The sequence below is a fragment of the Camellia sinensis genome, chromosome 7, assembly GCF_055761805.1.
Source record: "Camellia sinensis isolate YWXY chromosome 7, ASM5576180v1, whole genome shotgun sequence".
NCBI lineage: Eukaryota > Viridiplantae > Streptophyta > Magnoliopsida > Ericales > Theaceae > Camellia > Camellia sinensis.
This window is the reverse complement of record NC_138967.1, coordinates 127,309,071-127,335,146: the sequence shown is the minus strand read 5'-3', so window position 1 is coordinate 127,335,146 and position 26,076 is coordinate 127,309,071. Positions and strand designations below refer to the sequence as shown.

Here is a 26,076-nt window from a genome sequence, read left to right as displayed (position 1 = left end):
CTAACCCAACTGCCAGCCCACTCTGCTGGGAGCACGGCAGCCGGGCAACATTATCTCGGCTATCAACGGCCATACTGAACATGCCCAAGTGCAGTTGATAGCGTAGTTTCCTACTACTGGGCTTAATTCCAGCTGTGCTTAACTGTATTCCGGCGAAGCTGAGCTGGAGATTGATAACGCCGGTCAGCCAAAGACCTTCTCGGCTAAGCTCCAAGCACAGGCTTTCCTACCGGGTTAAGGTGCGTACATTATAACCTTGTAACGCGTGAGCCGGGGAGCCTCATCTAGGCTGTTCCTCCACCTGTCCGGCCTTCGCGGAACTGAGATCAGACAACTCGGTTCCACGTGGGCTTTGCCATTACCGAGCAATATCACGGCCTGATCTTGGAGCCTAATACCTCGGCCCAAATCTGTCCGGCTAACGTCACGGCCAAATCTCAGATCATAAATCTCCCTCTCAATTTAAGAGATTGGTGAATTCATCATCCGGAGTTGTCTCCAAGTTCACTGCTGAAGATCGGTCTTCAACACCGGGCTCAGTTCGGCCGGGCTGCTCCTGTTCTGGTTGCTCCTGTAATAACTCTTACCACTGATTACCGTTAAACGTTGATTACTGATAATTGAACTGATTATAAGTACTGAACTGACTGACTGAAATTGAAAACCGAATTGACTGAGTACATGTTAGTTAATTGCATTTTATCTGTTGACAGTATGATTATCTGTTCATGTTCACATGTTTAAACTGCTAATTGAAGGCCTTATCGGCGGCCGAATCCGAAACCGATTAGTGTTCTATGATCCTTAGAATTAATGTGATTTTATAGTATAATTATCTGAAAATTTGATTGGGTATGATTAAATTAGATTAAATATCGATTAATCGCATAGTTTGATTTAATTACCGTTCCGCCACTTAGTGGACCACTATCTCTTGAACCTTGTATACACTCCACGTATTGATCAAACAAACATTTTCTTCTCCTCTTCTTGCCTCAACCGACCCAAGTTAGAGAGTGAGAGAGAGTTGAGTTGTTCTTGAGAGACTTGCTTGATCTTGCTTGGAATTGGAGTGTTGATTGCTACTTTGAGCTCCTAGACCTTGAACACAAGACTAAGGTAGGACATTCATCTTCTTGTTGTTGTCTTAGAATCCATTCTTGCACAATTCATGCTTTAATTGTAGAGTTAAGCCATGTTTTGATGCATACATGTTGAATTGAAGCTCATTCCATGCTTGCATGTGTTATTGGTTGAGTTTTGAGTTGTTTTCATGGCAAAAATGTTACATGCATGTTCATAATTATGTTAAGTCCATGATTTCACCATGTTTTGAAAAGAATTGGCTCCTTAGAACATCAAATTGGAGCTTTGAATTGATTTGAATTCATGCATGTTTGCATGGTCTTCATGTTCTTGAAAATAGTTTGAAATTAAGTTTGAATTAAACACCCTTGGGCTTTGATTTCTCAAATTGAGCTTTAAAACATGTTATTCTATGTGTTTATAAATGTTTTCCAGAAAATGAGCCCAAGAGGATCGGTTTTGATGCATTTTAACTTGAGTTTGAGCTTGGAGGTGCAATCTGGAATTCCCAGATTCTGCACTTCCGCTCGAGCGGGGAACTTGGCGCTCGAGCGGAGAATCCGAGCATCCAGCATCTCTCTACACTGTTTTACAGTCCGCTCGAGCGGAGGATTGGGCCCTCGAGCGGAGTCATGACTCAAGCTCGAGCGGGCGTCGAGCGGATATTTCACCCATCCAGTACTTTTACAGTACGCTCGAGCGGTAAAGTTTACGCTCGAGCGTGTACCTTTGTTGCATGACCGCTCGAGCGGGGGAAACACGGGCTCGAGCGGGACTCTGTTTTTCTGAAAATTCTGAAACTGTTTTCTGATCGCATCCTTGTATCCTCATCCCATCCTAGGCATTCCTAGGCCTAGTTTAAGACATCTTCAAGAGGATATAGATGTAGAACACACCGGGCAAATTAGGGATTAAGTTATGTTATTTCCCAACTGTGTAGCTTAGTGTGTGTTCAATCTGTTAACTGTGTAGGGTTGGCGACTGGAGAGACACGCTCTAGCATACTGTAGCCCAAACTCTGTGAGTAACGATTGTGTAAAGATATGTTCACAAATGATTATCTTCCGAACAACTGAACTGTACTGTTTTCTGAACTGATTACTGTTAACTGAATGAATGTATGTCCTATATTCTGAATTGTATTGTGGCATCCTTAGCACCTACTGTTTACTGTTACTGTGACAGAAATCTCTGTCGGTTCCCTTGTTGGAACCACTACTGTTTACTGACTGATGGCCATCATTATTGCTCGGTCTTTCAAGACCTACTGTTTACTGTACTGTTATGCTAATGGATGTACCGCATATGACTGTACTGACTGAACAACTGAACTACTGTTTAAATGAACTGTTTTCATTACTGTAAGGACATTCATTCTCAACCTCTTTACGCATTATGTTATTCACTGGGCTTTAGCTCACTGTTTATATATATATGTAGGTGTTCAGGCACCAGACCGCAGCTAGGAGCGTCAGGGTTACTCCTGTTTTGTCAAGCCAACCATTGTGCCTCACCGCGAGGTTCCGAGCCTATTGCGTTAAGGCTTAGGGGTGTTTTACACTTACCTCTTCTGTACTGGTTTACTGTTCTGTATAGACTGAATGTTTCCGTACTGTTATGTAGGGATTGAGTCCCTAATCTGAATGATTGTAAATATTGCATACTGTTCTGTACTGTTTATGTTCGAATGTATGAAAAATCTTTTTGGCATACAGACTGTCACAGCTCAATGGACATTATTTATTTACTGTATTGGCTTCCGCCAGGCCCTGTACTCTGTTCTACTGTATTACTGTTCTGTAGGCCTTCGGTAATCTCGGATTACTAGCCGGTTACGGTGCTAAACCCAGAGGGTCGGGTTTGGGTCGTGACAGAGTGGTATCAGAGCGATACTTACCACGAGTTATACCGCACGCACGTGTCCAAATGAGCTATAGGGTCTCCTAGAAAAGTGATTAGGGCATCTCATGAGCATGATAAGTGTGTGGTTATGTTATGACTGAATACATACTAATGTGGTAAACTGTTAAACAAATGACTGCTTATGTTTAAAACTGTTATAACTGCTTATAGTGAAATGGACAATGCAAATGAACCTGAGTCCTCATCTACTGAGGCAAGAATGGAAAGAATGGAAAGAATGATAGAACTGATAACTGCTAGACTGGAACAACAACAGAACCAACAGCCCCCACCCCCTCCTCCTCCGGTACAGCCGGAACCTAATGTGAATGTGAATGATGGGGATATTATTGCTCTGACCCAGAAGTTCAGCAAAATGAAACCGCCATCCTTTCAGGGAGGCCTTGAACCGTTAAAAGCTGAAGCTTGGGTTCTGGAAACAGAGAAACTATTTGAAGTGTTTCCGTGCTCAGAAGCGAACAAAGTATTGTTAGCTACCTTCACCCTACAAGAAGAGGCTAGAAGGTGGTGGATGTTGATTCGTGATACAAATGCTGTCATGACTTGGGCTCAGTTCAAGGAGTCCTTCTTTGAAAAGTACTTCCCACAGTGTGTCAGGGATAGGAAATTGACTGAATTCGAACAACTGAAACAGGGCACCACGTCGGTTGCCGAATATGAAACCAAATTCACCAAGCTTGCTAGATATGCACCGCATATGGTGGATACGGAATATAAGAAGGCCAGAAAATTTGAAGGCGGCCTTAATGTTGCAATTCTTGACCGAATAAATGTTTTGAAACTACCGACTTTTGTGGGTGTTCTCGATCGAGCCTTGATGGCTGAATCAAACATTGAAGCACTGAAAACAGAGACACCAGCGTCGGAATGGCGTGGTAAAAGACAGGGTTTTAAATTCAAGAAAGGCAAGCACAACCCGTTGAACAAAAAGCAAAACACAGGGTCAATGACTACTTCTAGTCAAGGAAACCGTACAATACCGCCCTGTTCTGAATGTGGGAAAAATCATAAGGGAGTTTGTTACAAACTATCTGGAGCTTGTTACAGGTGTGGCAAGGTGGGCCACATGGTTAAAGATTGTCCTTCTGCTCCTCAGGGCAACAGCAAAGCTGCAGCCAGTGGCGCAGCATCAAACGCTCCACCAAAACCGAACCCTAAAGCTACCGGGAAAGAGCCTATGAGGCAGGGCCGAGTGTTCGCCCTAGTACCAGGAGACGTCCAGAATACCGAGACCGTTGTGTCAGGTATTCTCTCTATTTGTACCCAGAATGCTTATGTACTGATTGATTCGGGGTCTACACATTCTTATGTATCGCATGCTTTTTCGCGTAAATTGAATAGACCCTTGGAACCCATGAACTATCTGTTAGCAGTGTCATCACCCGTAGGAGGATCTATGACCTGTGCATATATGTATCCTGCTTGTGAAATTATTGTTGAAGATGCACATCTGTTTATTGATTTACTGCCACTGAACATAGACCATTTTGATGTTATATTGGGGATGGACTGGTTAACGAAATATCATGCCACCATAGACTGTGTAACGAAACAAGTAGTTTTCCGCCCACCTGGTCTACCTGAATTTGTGTTTAATGGGGTTGGAGTAGTACCTCCCCCGTATCTGATTTCATCTGTAAAAGATGTTAAACTGATTAGAAAGGGATGTAAAGGGTATCTGTGTTCTGTATTGGCCGTGTCTACTGATGATAATGCTAATATGAACTGTATTCCTATAGTCAGAGAATTCCCAGATGTATTTCCAGATAATCTTTCAGGGGATTTGACTGATAGAGAGATTGAATTTACCATTGAGGTAATTCCGGGTACACAGCCGATATCTAAAGCTCCTTACAGAATGGCTCCAACTGAACTGAAGGAGTTGAAAGTGCAACTACAGGAACTACAGGATAAGAAGTTTATCAGGCCTAGCACTTCGCCATGGGGTGCACCTGTTTTGTTTGTAAAGAAGAAAGATGGCTCACTGAGACTGTGCATTGACTATCGCGAACTGAATAAGGTAACTGTGTAAAATAAATACCCATTGCCACGTATTGATGATTTATTTGATCAGTTACAGGGTGCACAAGTGTTTTCCAAGATTGATCTCAGATCCGGGTATCATCAACTGAAAGTTAAACCGGAAGACATTGATAAAACTGCTTTTAGAACGAGGTATGGACATTACGAATTTTTAGTTATGCCGTTCGGAGTCACGAACGCCCCTGCTGCCTTTATGGACCTCATGAATAGAATTTTTAAACCATACCTTGATGACTTTATTGTTGTATTTATTGATAACATATTGATTTACTCCAAGAATATAGAAGAACATGAACATCATCTGAGACTTGCCTTACAAACTTTAAGAGAACAGAAACTGTATGGTAAACTGTCTAAATGTGAATTTTGGCTTGACCATGTTATGTTTTTGGGGCATGTTGTTAGCAAAGATGGAATTTCTGTTGATCCGCAGAAAATTGAAACTGTAGTGAACTGGCCTCGACCAACAAATGTGACCGAAGTCCGAAGCTTTTTGGGGTTGGCTGGATACTACAGAAGGTTTGTCAAAGATTTCTCCAAGATTGCTTTACCGTTGACTCAGTTGACTCAGAAAGGGATATCATTTGATTGGACTGATCAAAGAGAATCTGCCTTCCAAGAGTTGAAAACTCGACTTGTGACTGCACCTGTTTTAACCTTACCTTCAGGTACGGATGGTTATACTGTATTTAGTGATGCTTCTCATAAGGGTTTGGGGTGTGTTTTAATGCAGAATGGGAGAGTAATTGCCTATGCTTCCCGTCAACTGAGACCGCATGAAAAGAATTACCCGACCCATGATCTGGAACTTGCTGCAGTGGTATTCGCACTGAAAATCTGGCGTCACTACCTGTACGGGGTAACATGTGAAGTATATACCGACCACAAGAGTTTGAAATATTTCTTCACACAGAAAGAACTGAACATGAGACAGCGGAGATGGCTAGAATTGATAAAGGACTATGACCTACAGATCTTATACCACCCAGGAAAAGCCAATACCGTTGCCGATGCATTGAGCCGGAAATCGATTGGAAACTTAGCATGTTTGCTTACTGGACAGAAAGAATTGCTTTATGACCTTGAAAAATCTGAAATTGAAATTGTTTTGAGAGAACAAGGTGGAACCTTAGCTGCTATTTCTGTTCAGCCGGTACTGCTTGAAGAGATTAAAGAGAAACAGCAACTGGATGACTTCTTGAAAAAGGTCATCGAAGAGAGAGAATCCAAACCGAGACCGGGATTCAAATTTGAGAATAATGTACTGAAGTTTCAAGAAAGACTATGTGTACCGAACGACACTGAACTGAAAAGAAGAGTTCTGCAAAAGGGCCACAACTCAAGATTTTCTATCCATCCAGGGAACACGAAAATGTATCAAGATCTGAAATTGAATTTCTGGTGGCCGGGAATGAAGAAAGAAATTGCCGACTTTGTGTCCAAATGTCTTCATTGCCAACAAGTTAAAGCCGAACATCAACGACCCGTAGGCTTATTGCAGCCCTTACCAATACCGGAGTGGAAATGGGAGCATATCACCATGGATTTTATAGTGGGATTGCCTCGCTCCAGTAAAGGTATGGACTCGATTTGGGTTATTGTTGATAGACTGACTAAATCTGCTCACTTCTTACCTGTCAAGACAATCTATAATGCGGACAAATTGGCCGTTATTTATATTGATGAAATTGTGAGACTGCATGGAGTGCCTGTATCTATTGTTTCTGACAGGGATTCGAAGTTTACATCGAGGTTTTGGCAAAGTCTACAGACTGCATTGGGTACTGAATTGAGGCTGAGCAGTGCCTATCATCCTCAGACAGATGGACAGTCAGAAAGGACCATCCAAACTCTGGAGGATTTACTAAGAATGTGTGTCCTTGATTTTCAGGGAAACTGGGAGAGTCACTTGCCCTTAGCTGAATTCGCCTACAACAACAGCAGCTACCATTCGAGTATTGGTATGGCGCCTTTTGAGGCATTGTATGGCACAAAATGTAGATCTCCGATTTGCTGGGCAGAAGTTGGAGACGGGCCGTTGCTTGGGCCCGAGATTGTTTATGAAACAACTGAAAAGGTGAAACTGATACAACAGAGACTGAAAACTGCGCAGAGCAGGCAGAAGAGTTATGCTGATGTCAGAAGACGAGACCGAGAGTATGAAGTGGGTGATCACGTGTTTGTGAAAGTGACACCGATGAAGGGCCAGACTCGTTTTGGAGTCAAAGGCAAGTTAGCACCGAGATACGTCGGACCATATGAGATCATTGAGAAAATCAATCCGGTGGCGTATCAAGTTGCGCTCCCTCCTGAAATGGAGCACATGCATAACGTCTTCCACATCTCTATGTTGAGAGACTACCTTCGGGGATCCTTTCCATGTAATAGAGCCTACTCGTGTAGTGCTGAGTGATGACTACACTTACGAGGAACGGCCTATACAGATTGTTAACAGACGGATCAAGAAACTGAGGAACAAAGAGATCCCGCTAGTGAAAGTTGACTGGCAGAACCATGGTGGTATGTATGCCACTTGGGAAAGGGAAGATGACATGGCCAGAAGATATCCTGACCTGTTCCCACTGAATCCTGTTTTCTTCCAAGATGTAGGTAACTCGAGTTTAGAGGACTAAACTCTTTATAAGGAGGGGAGACTGTAATAACCCTCACCACTGATTACCGTTAAACGTTGATTACTGATAATTGAACTGATTATAAGTACTGAACTGACTGACTGAAATTGAAAACCGAATTGACTGAGTACATGTTAGTTAATTGCATTTTATCTGTTGACAGTATGATTATCTGTTCATGTTCACATGTTTAAACTGCTAATTGAAGGCCTTATCGGCGGCCGAATCCGAAACCGATTAGTGTTCTATGATCCTTAGAATTAATGTGATTTTATAGTATAATTATCTGAAAATTTGATTGGGTATGATTAAATTAGATTAAATATCGATTAATCGCATAGTTTGATTTAATTACCGTTCCGCCACTTAGTGGACCACTATCTCTTGAACCTTGTATACACTCCACGTATTGATCAAACAAACATTTTCTTCTCCTCTTCTTGCCTCAACCGACCCAAGTTAGAGAGTGAGAGAGAGTTGAGTTGTTCTTGAGAGACTTGCTTGATCTTGCTTGGAATTGGAGTGTTGATTGCTACTTTGAGCTCCTAGACCTTGAACACAAGACTAAGGTAGGACATTCATCTTCTTGTTGTTGTCTTAGAATCCATTCTTGCACAATTCATGCTTTAATTGTAGAGTTAAGCCATGTTTTGGTGCATACATGTTGAATTGAAGCTCATTCCATGCTTGCATGTGTTATTGGTTGAGTTTTGAGTTGTTTTCATGGCAAAAATGTTACATGCATGTTCATAATTATGTTAAGTCCATGATTTCACCATGTTTTGAAAAGAATTGGCTCCTTAGAACATCAAATTGGAGCTTTGAATTGATTTGAATTCATGCATGTTTGCATGGTCTTCATGTTCTTGAAAATAGTTTGAAATTAAGTTTGAATTAAACACCCTTGGGCTTTGATTTCTCAAATTGAGCTTTAAAACATGTTATTCTATGTGTTTATAAATGTTTTCCAGAAAATGAGCCCAAGAGGATCGGTTTTGATGCATTTTAACTTGAGTTTGAGCTTGGAGGTGCAATCTGGAATTCCCAGATTCTGCACTTCCGCTCGAGCGGGGAACTTGGCGCTCGAGCGGAGAATCCGAGCATCCAGCATCTCTCTACACTGTTTTACAGTCCGCTCGAGCGGAGGATTGGGCCCTCGAGCGGAGTCATGACTCAAGCTCGAGCGGGCGTCGAGCGGATATTTCACCCATCCAGTACTTTTACAGTACGCTCGAGCGGTAAAGTTTACGCTCGAGCGTGTACCTTTGTTGCATGACCGCTCGAGCGGGGGAAACACGGGCTCGAGCGGGACTCTGTTTTTCTGAAAATTCTGAAACTGTTTTCTGATCGCATCCTTGTATCCTCATCCCATCCTAGGCATTCCTAGGCCTAGTTTAAGACATCTTCAAGAGGATATAGATGTAGAACACACCGGGCAAATTAGGGATTAAGTTATGTTATTTCCCAACTGTGTAGCTTAGTGTGTGTTCAATCTGTTAACTGTGTAGGGTTGGCGACTGGAGAGACACGCTCTACCATACTGTAGCCCAAACTCTGTGAGTAACGATTGTGTAAAGATATGTTCACAAATGATTATCTTCCGAACAACTGAACTGTACTGTTTTCTGAACTGATTACTGTTAACTGAATGAATGTATGTCCTATATTCTGAACTGTATTGTGGCATCCTTAGCACCTACTGTTTACTGTTACTGTGACAGAAATCTCTGTCGGTTCCCTTGTTGGAACCACTACTGTTTACTGACTGATGGCCATCATTATTGCTCGGTCTTTCAAGACCTACTGTTTACTGTACTGTTATGCTAATGGATGTACCGCATATGACTGTACTGACTGAACAACTGAACTACTGTTTAAATGAACTGTTTTCATTACTGTAAGGACATTCATTCTCAACCTCTTTACGCATTATGTTATTCACTGGGCTTTAGCTCACTGTTTATATATATATGTAGGTGTTCAGGCACCAGACCGCAGCTAGGAGCGTCAGGGTTACTCCTGTTTTGTCAAGCCAACCATTGTGCCTCACCGCGAGGTTCCGAGCCTATTGCGTTAAGGCTTAGGGGTGTTTTACATTTACCTCTTCTGTACTGGTTTACTGTTCTGTATAGACTGAATGTTTCCGTACTGTTATGTAGGGATTGAGTCCCTAATCTGAATGATTGTAAATATTGCATACTATTCTGTACTGTTTATGTTCGAATGTATGAAAAATCTTTTTGGCATACAGACTGTCACAGCTCAATGGACATTATTTATTTACTGTATTGGCTTCCGCCAGGCCCTGTACACTGTTCTACTGTATTACTGTTCTGTAGGCCTTCGGTAATCTCGGATTACTGGTCGGTTACGGTGCTAAACCCATAGGGCCGGGTTTGGGTCGTGACAGAGTGGTATCAGAGCGATACTTACCACGAGTTATACCGCACGCACGTGTCCAAATGAGCTATAGGGTGTCCTAGAAAAGTGATTAGGGCATCTCATGAGCATGATAAGTGTGTGGTTATGTTATGACTGAATACATACTAATGTGGTAAACTGTTAAACAAATGACTGCTTATGTTTAAAACTGTTATAACTGCTTATAGTGAAATGGACAATGCAAATGAACCTGAGTCCTCATCTACTGAGGCAAGAATGGAAAGAATGGAAAGAACTGTGACAGAAATCTCTGTCGGTTCCCTTGTTGGAAGCACTACTGTTTACTGACTGATGGCCATCATTATTGCTCGGTCTTTCAAGACCTACTGTTTACTGTACTGTTGTGCTAATGGATGTACCGCATATGACTGTACTGACTGAAAAACTGAATTACTGTTTAAATGAACTGTTTTCATTACTGTAAGGACATTCATTCTCAACCTCTTTACGCATTATGTTATTCACTGGGCTTTAGCTCACTGTTTATATATATATGTAGGTGTTCAGGCATCAAACCGCAGCTAGGAGCGTCAGGGTTACTCCTGTTTTGTCAAGCCAACCATTGTGCCTCACCGCGAGGTTCCGAGCCTATTGCGTTAAGGCTTAGGGGTGTTTTACACTTACCCCTTCTGTACTGGTTTACTGTTCTGTATAGACTGAATGTTTCCGTACTGTTATGTAGGGATTGAGTCCCTAATCTGAATGATTGTAAATATTGCATACTGTTCTGTACTGTTTATGTTCGAATGTATGAAAAATCTTTTTGGCATACAGACTGTCACAGCTCAATGGACATTATTTATTTACTGTATTGGCTTCCGCCAGGCCCTGTACTCTGTTCTACTGTATTACTGTTCTGTAGGCCTTCTGTAATCTCGGATTACTGGCCGGTTACGGTGCTAAACACATAGGGCCGGGTTTGGGTCGTGACAGAGTGGTATCAGAGCGATACTTACCACGAGTTATACCGCACGCACGTGTCCAAATGAGCTATAGGGTGTCCTAGAAAAGTGATTAGGGCATCTCATGAGCATGATAAGTGTGTGGTTATGTTATGACTGAATACATACTAATGTGGTAAACTGTTAAACAAATGACTGCTTATGTTTAAAACTGTTATAACTGCTTATAGTGAAATGGACAATGCAAATGAACCTGAGTCCTCATCTACTGAGGCAAGAATGGAAAGAATGGAAAGAACTGTGACAGAAATCTCTGTCGGTTCCCTTGTTGGAACCACTACTGTTTACTGACTGATGGCCATCATTATTGCTCGGTCTTTCAAGACCTACTGTTTACTGTACTGTTATGCTAATGGATGTACCGCATATGACTGTACTGACTGAACAACTGAACTACTGTTTAAATGAACTGTTTTCATTACTGTAAGGACATTCATTCTCAACCTCTTTACGCATTATGTTATTCACTGGGCTTTAGCTCACTGTTTATATATATATGTAGGTGTTCAGGCACCAGACCGCAGCTAGGAGCGTCAGGGTTACTCCTGTTTTGTCAAGCCAACCATTGTGCCTTACCGCGAGGTTCCGAGCCTATTGCGTTAAGGCTTAGGGGTGTTTTACACTTACCCCTTCTGTACTGGTTTACTGTTCTGTATAGACTGAATGTTTCCGTACTGTTATGTAGGGATTGAGTCCCTAATCTGAATGATTGTAAATATTGCATACTGTTCTGTACTGTTTATGTTCGAATGTATGAAAAATCTTTTTGGCATACAGACTGTCACAGCTCAATGGACATTATTTATTTACTGTATTGGCTTCCGCCAGGCCCTGTACTCTGTTCTACTGTATTACTGTTCTGTAGGCCTTCGGTAATCTCGGATTACTGGCCGGTTACGGTGCTAAACCCATAGAGCCGGGTTTGGGTCGTGACAGCTCCTTTCCGTCAGTATCTTCCCCGGCCTCTTCCTCTTCCTCTTCAAGCCTTTCCACGGCCTCAGCATGCAATGCACTGAAGACGTCATTGGCATATGGCACGAGGTAGGCCGGCAGGGAAGCAGGCGGCGGGGTGGCAAAGACGTCAGTATCAGGACCCTGACCGAGACGCTCGCAGGCAGACTTCCAACCCGCTTTGAAATAGATGTCTTGGGTAGCGAAGACCTGCTTCTTGTAGCTTTCCTCGGCTTCTAGGAAGCCGGCGTTGTTTGCATCTTGGCAATCCTTCTTCCTTGACTTTTTCAAAGCGTCCAGCTCGGCCTGGAGCTCATCGCGCTTCTTCTCGGCCTCGTCAAGCTGACCGTGCAACCTGTTGTTGTCAACATTGGCGATTTAGAGAGATGCTTTTGCCCGGCCAAGCTCGGCTTGGAGGCTCTGGACTTGGCTGGCTGTGTCATTTGCCTTTTGCTGAAGTCTGTGGATGTGTTCCATTACCAGGTGCTGCTTTTGAATAGCCTGCAAGAAACGAATTTGATTAGTGAAGGAACCGGGCAAACACTCGTAAAATTTCAGTGGAAGTTGGATCCTTACCCTGGACATGGATTTCACTGCTGAGTTCACCAACCGGGTGTCAGGGATGTGATCGCTGCCAACCACGTCACTTGGCAGCAAGAGAGCTTTCGAGAGGTCAAAGGCCAACAAGTGCTCCTTATCGCCCTTGACAGAAGCATTTGCCGGGATATCTTGGCCCCGGTGATTGAGCTGCGGCCGCCATGGTGGGATGGGATCAGCAGTGTTGGTGGGCTGCTCGGTTGTTAGCTCGGCAACCAGCTCGACAGTTGGATCTGCGCGAGGTCTTTTGCCTGCCCGGCGGGGTTGGCTGGATTGCCCGGCAGCTGGAGATGCCAGGGCAACCACAGGGTTGCTGGATTGACCAGCAGCATGAGACGGGGAAGAAATGCTTGGTATTTCGGCGGATGTGGCTGTGAGGAGATTCTTGATGCGGCTTCTTTTAGCCATTTGTTGTTCCTCGGTCAGCCGGATTAGCGGAACGTCTGGCAGATTTGGGTCTGGAGGAGGAGTCGGAGCGCGGAGAAAGTCTGTAACTTTACTCCGGCGTGGAGCTGAGTATCTGTAGGTCGGAGTGTAACCGAGCAGCTCGTTGCAATCTCGGTGGCGATAGCGGAGCACGGTCTGAATTGCCTCTACGTTGGGAAATTGGAAGTTGGCTTGCAAGGCTTGGATTGCTGCAAAAGAAACAAGAAAACTGGTTAATTACAGAATAAAGAAGGTAGGCTGACCGAGCAAGTTTGAGCAGCTTACATGAGGAACCGAAGTTCTTGCTTATAAACCAGACCGGTACGTCGGCTGTTTCGTAATTGCCCGACACCCAGAAAAAATCGTCGTCGTGCAAGTCTTTATCCGGGGTGCCGGTTACAATTTTCTCCTTGCCCGGTCTGATTTTCAAATAATAGGCTAGGTCGTCACCGGTGTGACCTATCGTGTATTGCCTTAATATCTCGGCTAAACCTAAGTTGGTGCCTAGCCGGTTGTTCAGTTCATGGACGCCGTTGATAATTCGGTAAGTGTTGGTGGACACTTGTGTGGGTGTCAGCCCGGTGCGGCGGAGGAACTCGGTGATAAGTGGGTTGAGTGGGAAGCGGAGGCCTCCTTTGATGATAGATAGCACGGTGAAGGGGCATTGTTCTGATCTGCCCCGAGGCGTTGTTTGCTCTTCTGCAAGCTCAAGGTGGACGTCGGTCGGGATGTCGTACTCCTCCCTAAACACGGCTAAGGCAGCCGAAGTATCTACGAGGAATCGGAATTTCTCCATTTACGACCGGCTAAATTAGCTCGGTTGTGGTTTGACACTGTCAGGTGATTTATGGCTGCTCGGTCTTTGGGAGCCTCAGAAATTGTCAGTGGTCCCCTTGGACTCTGCAGGAAAAGGAGGGCAAGTGTAAGAGGGAGCGCGGTTGCGCAAAACGAGCTTGACTTTAGCTCGGTCATCTAGAGTGCCAAACCACCTCGGTCGTAGAGGCTAACCAAGGAGCTCGGCCTCCGAGGCAGACCAGATTTTAGCCCGATTGAGCGGCCAAGATCTTTGTTATCCCAATTCTTGCTATGGTTAAGTCTAACAGGTTATTTGCTCGGTCGGGATGGTTTTTTGGATCAAACGAAGACCTGGAGCCCAGTCCGCCCCAGTTGTTCGAAGTTCATCAGCAAAAATGAAGAACACCATGAACAGTGGGAGGTTTGGGACGATTTCTATAGCCTATGTCCTAAGAACTACATTTTATTGCCCTATTGTGTGAAATATCAAGGAAAATAACAATAACAAGGGTTGGAGGTCTTACCAATATGGAGCAGTGGCTGCTTCTTCTTCGAGCGCGAGTTCAGGAATGGCAGAGGAGAGGCAAGAGCTTTGGGTTGCTTGGAATGGCAGTGAGTCAGTAAGAGCTCAAGGAAGATGAGGGGGGGAATGTTTGTAGAGGAGACGAGAATGCCCAAATTCAAATTCTGGCAAGACGGCGGGTTGGCTGCTTGAGAACCAATGGCTGCCCGCCACGTGTCCCCATTTATGACGACGTCAGAACTGAAAAGACAGGTTGAAGAGTTGAGTCAACCGAGCTACTTTTGAAGAAGAGGACGTCAACCGAGGAGTATAACCGGGCAAGTTTGCAGACAGGAATGTCAACTAGCCCGGTCGTCATTTCGCATTCTAAGGACCGAGGAAGTGTTATCCTGGTCGAAATAAGTAATCCCAGTCACGCTTTTGCGGATGGAATTAAGGGGCAATTGAGAGGGAGATTTATGATCTGAGATTGGGCCGTGACGTTAGCCGGACAGATTCGGGCCGAGATATTGGGCTCCAAGATCAGGCCGTGATATTGCTCGGTAATGGCAAAGCCCACGTGGAACCGAGTTATCTGATCTCGGTTCCGCGAAGGCCAGACAGGTGGAGGAACAGCCTAGATGAGGCTCCCCGGCTCACGCGTTGCAAGGTTGTAATGCACGCACCTTAACCCGGTAGGAAGGCCTGTACTTGGAGCTTGGCCAAGAAGGTCTTTGGCTGACCGGCATTACCAATCTCCAGCTCAGCTTCGCCGGAATACAGTTAAGCACGGCTGGAATTAAGCCCGGTAGTAGGAAACTACGCTATCAACTGCACTTGGGCATGTTCAGTATGGCCGTTGATAGCCGAGATAATGTTGCTCGGCTGCCGTGCTCCCAGCAGAGTGGGCTGGCAGTTGGGTTAGGTGATGTATAGCAAGATTTGTGCTGACAGATGGGATAACAGAGCCACGTGTCGAGAGACCAATGGGAGTAGATTTGGGGCGTAGAAGGGTATATAAGCATGTCTGCGCCCCCCATACGCGGGACAGGAACACTTTGTAAGGAAATTCTTACGCTCAAACACTCCTCACTCTCTCTCTATCCTAAGGTGTGCGCTAACTTGATCGTCGGATAGTTTTTCCGGCCACACACCTCCGGGTAGCTCACCGTTATTTGCTCGTAGGTGATCGAATAGAAGCGGAGCTTGGAAGAAAGGAGTGCGGGCTTGCCTGAATATTTGCTCCCCGCACAGTAATGTAAAGAATTTTGTGCCAAGAAATGAATTGATGCATTCTGTAATCTCTTTTGTTCCCTTTTGTGATTTAAAGAAATTTTGTAAGATTGAAAATGAAGGAATTGATGCATTTTGGTAATCTCATTTGTTCGGTAATCTCCATTTTTTCAAAAATTAAGTTTTTTGTTTTTTATTTTTCATATATTTTTTATTTTTAGTAAATTTTTTTAATATTATATATAATTTTTTGATTTTTAGATACAATTAAAAAATATAATATTGGTGAAAAAAATTTAAAAAATTTAAAAATATGAAAATTAAATATATTTTCATATTTTGTTATATTTAATGAATTTTTAAAGATTTTTATGCAAATTTTATACTTTTGAATATATAAAGATTAAGTAGATTTAAAAATATAAAAATATGAATTCAGAATTATTTTTGAAAACTTTAAAGTAAGCAAAGTAAGATTCTTTTCTGATTTACATATCTCTCCTTCTTTTTTTGACTCTAAGACCTTGTTTGTTTTCAGAGATAGAATGGAGGAGATTTATAGTGAAGGGATTGATAGTGAGGGGATTAATAGTGAGGAATTGTTAAATTATTTTTATATAAAATAATAAAACAAATAAAAAAATATAAAAAATTAAACATTATATTTAAAAAATATTCCCAATATTTAAAAAATAAAAAAAAATAAAAAAATTTCTGATCCCCTCACTATTTTTCTAATACCATTTCTACCTCCTCCTTACTAATCTCCCTTCCTCCTCCTTACTAATACTAAAGGATTACTAATCCCTCCCTATCTCTCAAAACAAACACCCCATTCTCAATCCCCTCTCTATAACCCCAAATAAACGAGCCTAAGTGGGATGTAAAGTAGAAATTATTTGAAACATTTTAGATTACTTGTAGTTATTGTATTGGACCAAAGAGGATAAAGTTAGGCAGGGTGGTGGCGAAAAAAGAAAGAATTGTTCTTTGCCTCCACTTCTTTTGCTACAAAAGAATAACCATGATGGTTTTTGCTTTTTCCTATGCTTTGATATCAAGCTAAGAATTTCAAAAATGGAGCAATTGTAATAGATTCTAATCGTTTGGGAATAGATTAATTTAGTAATTTTTTTGATTATTTAGTTAAAATATGAGTTAAAAAAAATTAGCATGTTTGGGATATTTTTTGACATTTTACGAAAAGATGTGCAAAAAGTAGAGAGAAAAGAGAATATTTGACTTTTTAGTATGAATTGTTGACTTTTTGACTAATTTAATAACTTTTTGACTTTTTAACTAAAAAAGAAAATTCCCAAACAAAGCCTAAAACTACTTCAGAATTCAAGTGTTATGACATCATGAAAGAATGAGGGAATTTTCTATTTTCGAGGAAACCATTGCCACTTTTTTGTTTTTGTTTTTGTTTTTTTGTTTTTTTTTTTGTTTTTCTCTCTCTCTCTCTCTCTCTTTCTTTTTCTTTTTCTTTTTTTTATCAAAAAAACTTCAATTACAAAGAATTGAAATCAAGGCACCCATTGCCACTTCATTTTTAACTTTGCCTACTTTAACTTGTGACTACTTGATTATCGTGGAGAAGGTAGCATGTAACTTGACTGTAACTTTTTAATATAGAAGGTAGCATATGTAACTTGACTGTCTAAATAAATTTTGTAAATACATAGCGGTGGTTTGAGATGATCTAAATAAGTGTACTTTTTGACTTTTTATAAAATATAGGTTGGATTTAAAGTGATGTGCTACAGAAGTGATGTGACTTAAATAGAATAGTGATTTTTGACTTTTTAACTTTTTAACTTTTTTAGGTTATGACAAATAAGGCCTTAATACCAATCTATTGCTTCCTTGGCACTTCAAGCATCATATTGATATTGCAACTGTATTCTGGAAGACACTTGACCAACATATCTTTATCAGTATAAATTATAAAGCCCTCAAACCAAGTTTACATACTACTTTCCTCTCTCTCTCTCTCTCTCTCTACCATTGAAGATTGAGTTTCCTGTTCGTGTTTTGTTCTTTAGCTCCCATTTCATTGGTCAACTTAAGGTTAAGGGTGCTTTGTGAAACTAGCTTGGTTGGAGAAGAAAGAGGTATGTCTTGAAGATTTCTAGTGTTGTTTGAATATATAATTATGAATAGATATCCGTTGTTTCAACTGCTTTCATTTGCTTTTTGACTACCTAGTGGCATTTCATAATTTCCTAGTATGAAAAAGAATAGATACACACAAATATACATTAAAACAGACGAAAAAAAAAACAAACAGCAAAAAGAAAGGAAAGCAATTGGTGAGTTGAAAATGAATGTTGTTGATTCCATTGTAGGGAAGACGATGGAGGAAAACATTGAGTAAATGATCATATCAGTTGGGTGTCAAATCGATTATTTGGTTTTGCTGCAAGGATTATTTGTTTGATCATATCAAATTTGTTTGAGATTTTGGTAGATTTAGATATTGCAGAGTTTCTTCTTGTAACACTCAAGATATAGGCATTGCAAATAGAAAGCCGGAAACGATAAAGATTACTGCTAGATTTCTTACCAATTTCAAGTTCTTTTAAATATAGTACAGTTCTTTTAAATTTCAAGTTATAAAATTCTTTATCTTTTGAGCCAAAAAATAAAAACAAAACAAAAACTATTTAAAGAATTTTAAGCTAAAAAAATAAATAAATTGATGTTACAGAAAAATAAGTTGTGTTGACAATTTTATTCCATGTACTCTCTATTTTTTAGTTTTTAGTCCTTAATTGAGATAGATTTTATGGTGTATGATTATGCTTTTCTAGTTTTATTGGTGTACCTAGGCTTACTTTGTTTTTAGGTACTGGGCGGGTTTTGTTGGGGGATTGAATTGTTTGATCTCATTTTATTTGTCTGCCAGTTTGTTGGCACTTCGCAACTCTTTCATTTTCGTTTTGCCTTCGGTTTTTGCACATGATAGTGTATGCCAACTAAAATGGAATATGCTCTTTTGCGATGATGTATTTTCCTTAGCCTCTTTCCATTGATGTTTTCATATATATCTTTTTGTACTCATTAGTTCTTGTACCCACAGGGTACCCACGGAGTACTCATGTTTGATTCCACAAGACTAATAATGAGTATTAATAATCCAATCAAATTAGTGTGGTATTCATAATCTCATCCCTACCCTATTATTAATAATCCTACAAATTTGTTGGATTAATTATCCAGTGGATTGATAATCCTAAAACAAAATGTCAAAATAAACATAGGATAATTAGGCCTGCAAATTAATAATCCTAATCCCATACTCTAATCCTTTCAATCAAACATGCCAATAGAGTACTTAATTGTCAAAAGAATATATAAAGTTTACTCCACACGTATGTTGAATATGTAGTACGCTTGCAGCTCTATCTTTATGCGTACAGTGACATTTTCAAAGTATCCATACTTCACACTTCACAGGTCTTAACAAAAAAAATTTCAAATTTAAGCCCATTTTGGAAACATGAGTTAAAAGTCGAAAGTCAACTTTTAATCTATTTTGAATCAAATTATCTCTCACATAAAATGGTAAAAAAAGTTTTAAAAAATTAAAAAATTAACTTTTAACTATTTTCTCAAAACACTCCTCAATATAATCCAAAATGAAATCAAATATATAATTCTTGATTAGAAAATTTTTATTTTATAAGGAAAGGAATAGAGACGATCGAACTTGCTATGTTTCTTGGTGAAGACCTAGACTGACACGGAGAAGCCATTTTAGAGAGAAAAAGTACAGCATTGTGATATGCTTTTAATTGCTTGGATGACGTGTTGTGAAGTGATTGGCTTCCCGTAAATTAGGAATAAAGATTGTTTGTAGGATTAATTTTTCAGTCATTTTTTAATTTTATACAAAGAGGCTTTTACCAAAAAAATAAATAAAATAGTGATGAAAGTTAAATTTTTTTTATTGCGACTTTTTAATTAAAATTGTGACTTCTCAAAATAGACCCAAGTCTTATTGAACTTAAACCTATGAAACACAAGTATGTGTATAGTATTACTGCGATATGAATATGTTGATTGGTTATTTTTTTTTTAACAAAAATATAGATCTTGTTTGGTATTTTTGTAAAAAATATTTATTTTTAATTTAAAACTATGTAAAATATTAGTTAAAATAATTTAATTTGTTAAGATTCAACCTACGATTCACATTTAATTCAAAAGTAGAGTTATAAATGAAAATTGAATATCATTCTATTAAATAACTCACAAATTATAGTAAAGTGTTTGGGTATGCAACCCTTTAAGGATACACCATATGGAAGGGGTTGCACACCGTATACAACTTGGCGTAAGTTCTCACAAGCACAAGTAAGTCATGTCATAAAATCACGTAACTTAAACATAAATTAATAGAAGTTAACTTATAAAAATTTGAAAAATCACAATTTACCGTAAGTTCTCACAAACATATGTAAATCACTTCACAAAATCGTATGACTTAAACACAAATTCATGTAATTTAATTCATAAAAATTTAAAAAATCACAACTTAGTGTAAAATCTCATAAATTAACCTATAAAATGTGTCGTAAGTTCTCCCAGAAGTGTGTAACTTAGGGGTGCTCGCAGTTTGTATTGGGTCAGGTGACATCCCATCTTCCATCCGCCCAAAATCAATCCGCATCTATCTACTTAGTTCACAAATGTGGCTTGAACAGATTGACAGATAAATGTTACCTGTTTGGCGGTTTAAACTTTACAAATCTTCAACAATTTTTCAAGTTATAATTCACTACAATATAGCCCAGCCAAAATAATAAGCAAAATGAAAACCCATCAAAGAAAAGTATGGGATGATTTTCTTTTCTGGGATAAGGAAAATGAAAACCCATACAAAAAAACCATTGGATGGTTCAACCCAAACATATTAACAAACTGATTGTTAATCCTAACAGATTAACAAACAACAATATTTAATATTTAACAAACAAAAATTAAACACATAAAAAAATGAACACAATATATTTGAAATTGTAAATCTGTCACATAAAAAAAAGAGAGGAGAATGGAAGAGAATAAGAGAAGAGGAGAAATTACCGCCGCTCGCAGCTCCACGCCCCTTGTCGCTGCTCGCTGCATTCGATCCCCTCTTGTCCTGCGTCGGCGGTCGCTTCGTCTTCCGATGACGTGAATCGAGCGCCTTGACGGCTTCGCAGATCGACGCGGCGGTGTAGAGGTCGTGTTGAGAGCTCAACGAGCGGCTGTTCGCCGACAGTGTGGAGGAGCAGATGATCGGTGAGCCGATGCCGAGACTCGTCTTTGGTGGTGCCCCGACTCTTCAGGAAGCTAAAGGGGCCTTAGGGTGTTTAGAGAGAGTGAGAGAAGGGTCAGGGCAAACTGATTTCCTTTCTTTGTTTGGGCTGCTGCGCGCACAAATTTCAAAAAAAAAAGGAAAAAAAAAAAAAAAAAGAGCCGGTTCTATTTAGGAGCGCAACTTGGCCGGCTCAACCCGAAGAATCCGAATCTAGCTTGATTTTTTTTAGAGTTTGGATAAGTTATTTTTAAATTTGATATGAGTTTAGACAAATATTCAGAAACTCGAATTAAATTTGGACAGGTTTGGATAAGGATATTAAATAACTCAAAAGTAACCTGAAACCCGAATTATACATATATAGATATATAAAAATATTAAATATATATATAAATTATTAGTGATTGAATGATATTAAAGTAATTTAGATTATTAAATCATATTTAATATATATTATATATACAAATAGCATAAAATCTTTACTTTTTTATTTTTTATTTTTTTTTATTTTCACTCATAAATTGTAAAAACTGTTACAGCGATATCTCTCTTACATTATATAAATTATTTGTTTTGATGGTATTAATGATTTTCTATATAAAAAAATATATAAATAGAGTCAAAATTTAATAATTTAATAATGTAGCTGGAAAAAAAAAATCTGAAATTGATTTACAATTCGGACAATTCAGGCAACTCGGACAATTCGAGTTTAACACAGGACGAGCTTGGGTAGACAACCTCGGATTACAATTCGGGCCTGGCGGGCCTGGGTAGATCTCAGCATAACTCGAGCTGGATTTAGATAACTTACCAACCTGACCAAATCTGCCCGAATTGCCTCCCTAGTTTATTATGCCTTGCACAGTCAAGAATTTTAGTATCAGATAGATACCCTATATGAATGCAATTTATTTGTTAAAATACTAATGTTTCCTAACTCTTTTCTTAATAGGAAAACTTTTAAGTGTGCATTGCATATCATATGTATATATTTTTATTATGTATTTTTGTACTTTGAATTATATATTATTTTAAGTGATTTATGTTAAATCACTTTTATAAATTGTGCATACGGTGTGCAGCACTTAAGGGGTTTCACTTTCCACTGAAACATAATTTGGCCAAGAAAAGCAAAAAAAAAACCATTTTTTGGAAAAAGTTAGGGTCTAATTGATTTGATTTTTTAAAAACTATTTTTATATGAGTTTTTGTTTATTTTTAGTGAATTCTTTTACATATTTTAATCATTTTTTTTGGTAATTTTTAGATGCGTCTAATCAAGATACATTTAAAAACTAAAATAAATTAGCTAAAATATTTAAAAAAATACTAAAAATAAACAAAAATTTAAATGAAAATTTGTGTACATTTTTTGTTCAAATTTTCATTTGTTTTTAACGAATTTTTTTATTCATATTTTAGTTTATTATTATTATTATTATTATTATTATTATTATTATTATTATTTTACTTTTAGATACATCTAATCTTGATGTATCTAAAAAAATAAAATTATAAAATTAATTAAAATATAAATAAAATTCAGCAAAAATAAACAAAAATTCATTTAAAATAATTTTTGAAAATATCTCCCAGTAAACTCTACTTTATACTTTTGAATTACTAACATATCACTCGTGCTATGCACGGATTGTATTTACAATTATCTATATATGTGAATTGAGATTTTTAAATTTTTTTTAAATGTCTTCTTTATTTCCTTTTTTATATTATATTAAAGTTTAATATTTTAATAATAATCATATGTGTTGGACACGGATTGTATTTACAATTATCTATATATGTAAATTGTGATTTAAATTTTTTTTTTAAATGTCTTCTTTATTTCTTTTTTTATATTATATTAAAGTTTAATATTTTAATAATAATCATATGTGTTGGATTTTTCAAAGAATTAAATGTCTTTTTTTTATTATTATATTATATTAAAGTTTAATATTTTGATAATAATCATATGTGTTGAATTTTTCAATAATTTTTTTTTATACTTGTTCTTAATGCATTAAAGTATTATTATGAGGATAAGAATTATGAGTTGAGAGAAGTTAATAAATGCTAAGATTTTTTTTTTTTAAATCAAAAAATTAAAAAATTTAAATTGAGAGATTGAAACTCTAATAAAATTTGGAGTTAAAAATCCCTTTTTGCTTAATATATAGTATAGGTTGCCATTTCTATGCGGTAGTGGTTTTTAACTCAGGTCAGCAAACAAAATTACTTTTTCCAATCACGCTTTAGTCGTGAAACGCATCCCCACGGCTAGGGATGGCAATGGGGGTTAACGGGGTGGATATTAATTCTCCATCCCTATTCTCCTATAATAAATTTTTCCCATTCCTCATTTCCCATTCCCCATGGGTACCACCCTCCCCATATCCTGATGGGTTTGAATTTTCCCCAACCCACTTTAATCCCCATTTTTATTTTATTTTTATTTTTTATATTTAGTGTTAACAATCACTTTTTTTTTTTTTTATTTAAGGTTCACAACAAAAACTAAATATGCCTTCAATCTTTTTTCTTTATTTTTTAATATATTTAAAGTTAACAATTTTTTTTTTTTTTTTTTTTTTTTTTTTTTTTTTTAAGGTTCACAACAAAAGCTAAATATACCTTCAATCTTTTTTCTTTTTTTTAATATATTTAATGTTAAAAACTCTTTTATTTTATTTTATTTTGTTTTTTTTAAAGGTTCACAACAAAAGCTAAATATACTTTCAATCTTTTTTTCTTTCTTTTTTAATATATTTAATGTTAACAACTTCTTCTTCTTCTTCTTCTTCTTCTTTTTTTTTTTCTTCCTTTTTTAAGGTTCACAACAAAAGCTAAATATGCCTTCAATCTTTTTTCTTTCTTTTTTAATATATTTAATGTTAACAATTTTATTTTATTTATTTATTTATTTATTTTTTTAAGGTTCACAACAAAAGCTAAATATACCTTCAATCTTTTTTAATATATTTAATGTCAACAATTTTTTTTTTTTTTTAAGATTTTAGCTAAATATACCTTCAATCTTTTTTCTTTCTTTTTAATATATTTAATGTTAACAACTTATTTTTTTATTTTTTTTAAGGTTCACAAAAAAAGCTAAATATACATTCAATCTTATTTTATTTTATTTGGTTCAACAACAAAATCAAATACACATTAATTAATTAATTAAAAGGTTTGTTTTATAATAATCAAATATATAATTTTGAGACAATCAAATAAGTTTTAGTAATTAAAAAAAATGTGGAAGAACGTGGAAGATTAAAAAAAAAATTACAACCATCTCTCTCTCTCACTCTCTCCCCTACATGTTATAAAAACCTGTTTACAATGTTATAAGAGCCTATTTGAAGAAATAAAATGTGAAAGAACCTGTTTGAAGAAAGTGTTATAAGTCCCATATTAAATTGCATCAGGGCATAAACAAGGAATTGTTTGTTGATCTCTTAGCCACGAACATTTTAGAAATTAAACCATCTTTCTCTTAGCAAATTTGAGCCATTCATTTTAATTTATCCAAAATCTAATTATACCTTTTAACAAATCTGAATCATTCATTTTAAGATATCTATGCCTTTCCACACCCAATCCATCCTTCATCTTCTTCCTTTAGTCCCCCACGAATTTTGTTGTTTGTTACTTTTAAAAAATAAAAAATGCTTTTTCAATTAAATTTTTATTAATTTCACAACACCATCACCACTATTCTCATCTTCACTATCATACTACCATCACCATAGCCACTACCATCATCACTACCGCCATCATCCCACCACTATGTCACAATCTCTACTTTCACCTTCGTTCCATCACTACCACCACCAAATAAAAAAAAATATATTTTTAATTTTTTTTATAAAAAATATTTTTCATTAAAAAATATTTTCTATCTAAATAAATGAAGCATAACATTGAGAAACAAGCTGATTTCAGTTAAATCTGTTCATAACTAAGAAAAATTCTTTTATTTTAAAAAAAAATTATTTAGTAAGACTTTGTATCCCCTTTTTATTTTTTCAGCAAATAAATCTTTGTACCCATCATTTCTAACTAATCACGACTCATACTTGTTTCGATTCTCTACAATTTCTTTATTTTCAAATACATTCATATATATATATATATATATATATATTGTATAAATTGTGTGATAACATGAAACAAATAGATTCATACTCGTTAATTGAAATTTCAAAACAAGCAAACCATTTTGAAAATTACAATACATAACAAAATAAAATAACATAGAAAAGTAAATCGAAACCTACACTAGACAGTGTCCTTAATTTTTTTAAATAAATTTAAAAAATTCTAGATATGCATAAAATTTGACAAGAATAATGTGATAATGTTAGTTAATGTGTATTTGATTTTATTGTTGAGCCAAATAAAATAAAATAAGATTGAATGTATATTTAGCTTTGGGTGTGAATCTTAAAAAAAAAAAAAAAAAAAAAAAGGTTGTGAACCTTAAAAAATAAAAAAAAATAAAACAAAAGAAAAAAGATTGAATGTATATTTAGCTTTGGTTATAAATCTTAAAAAAATTTTAAAAAAAATGGTTGTGAACCTTAAAAATAAAAATAATAATAAAAAAAAGATTGGAGGTATATTTAGTTTTGGTTGTGGATCTTAAAAAAAAAAAAAAAAAAAAAAAAAAAAAAGGAGTTTTTTGTGAACCTGAAAAAATAAATAAATAAATAAAAGAAAAAAGATTGAATGTATATTTAGTTTTGGTTGTGAATCTAAAAAAAAAAAAAAGAGTTTTTTGTGAACCTGAAAAAATAAATAAATAAATAAAAGAAAAAAATTGAATGTATATTTATCTTTGATTGTGAATCTTAAAAAAAAAAAATAAAATAAAATAAAAAAAAAATAAACATATGGAGAAAATAGTGGGTACCCATCCACAACCCATCCCCAGTGGATATTTAAAGAATATCACCTACCATATCCAATGAATAAGAAAAAAAGGAAAAATTCATATATTTGAGTTGGGTCTCCATAGATACCCATTATCCATTGCCATCCCTACCCACGGCCTGATCCAAATGGTGTGAAACGTGCTTTTGTCTGCTTTACTCGTATTTAGAGTTGTGCAAAATAGTATACCGTCCAAAATAGCACTAATAATTCACATCTATCTATTTGTCAATTATG

General features: G+C 37.3%; 1 protein-coding gene and 1 long non-coding RNA gene across 2 annotated transcripts in view; one reads left to right on the top strand and one right to left on the bottom strand.

The window, feature by feature from the left end:
* Positions 1-17,517: 17,517 nt before the first annotated feature.
* Positions 17,518-26,076, top strand: part of LOC145795301 (disease resistance protein At4g27190-like) — a 66,001-nt gene continuing 57,442 nt past the window's right edge. Inside the window, exon 1 of the mRNA XM_082879348.1 lies at positions 17,518-17,707. The gene's annotated coding sequence lies outside the window, so the exon portion shown is untranslated. The remainder of the gene's footprint in view (positions 17,708-26,076) is intronic.
* LOC145795303 (uncharacterized) lies at positions 20,001-21,025 on the bottom strand. The gene is made up of 2 exons (XR_014336028.1): positions 20,682-21,025; positions 20,001-20,321 (listed from the first exon to the last, which is right to left on the bottom strand). It is a non-coding gene; the product is annotated as an uncharacterized LOC145795303 (long non-coding RNA).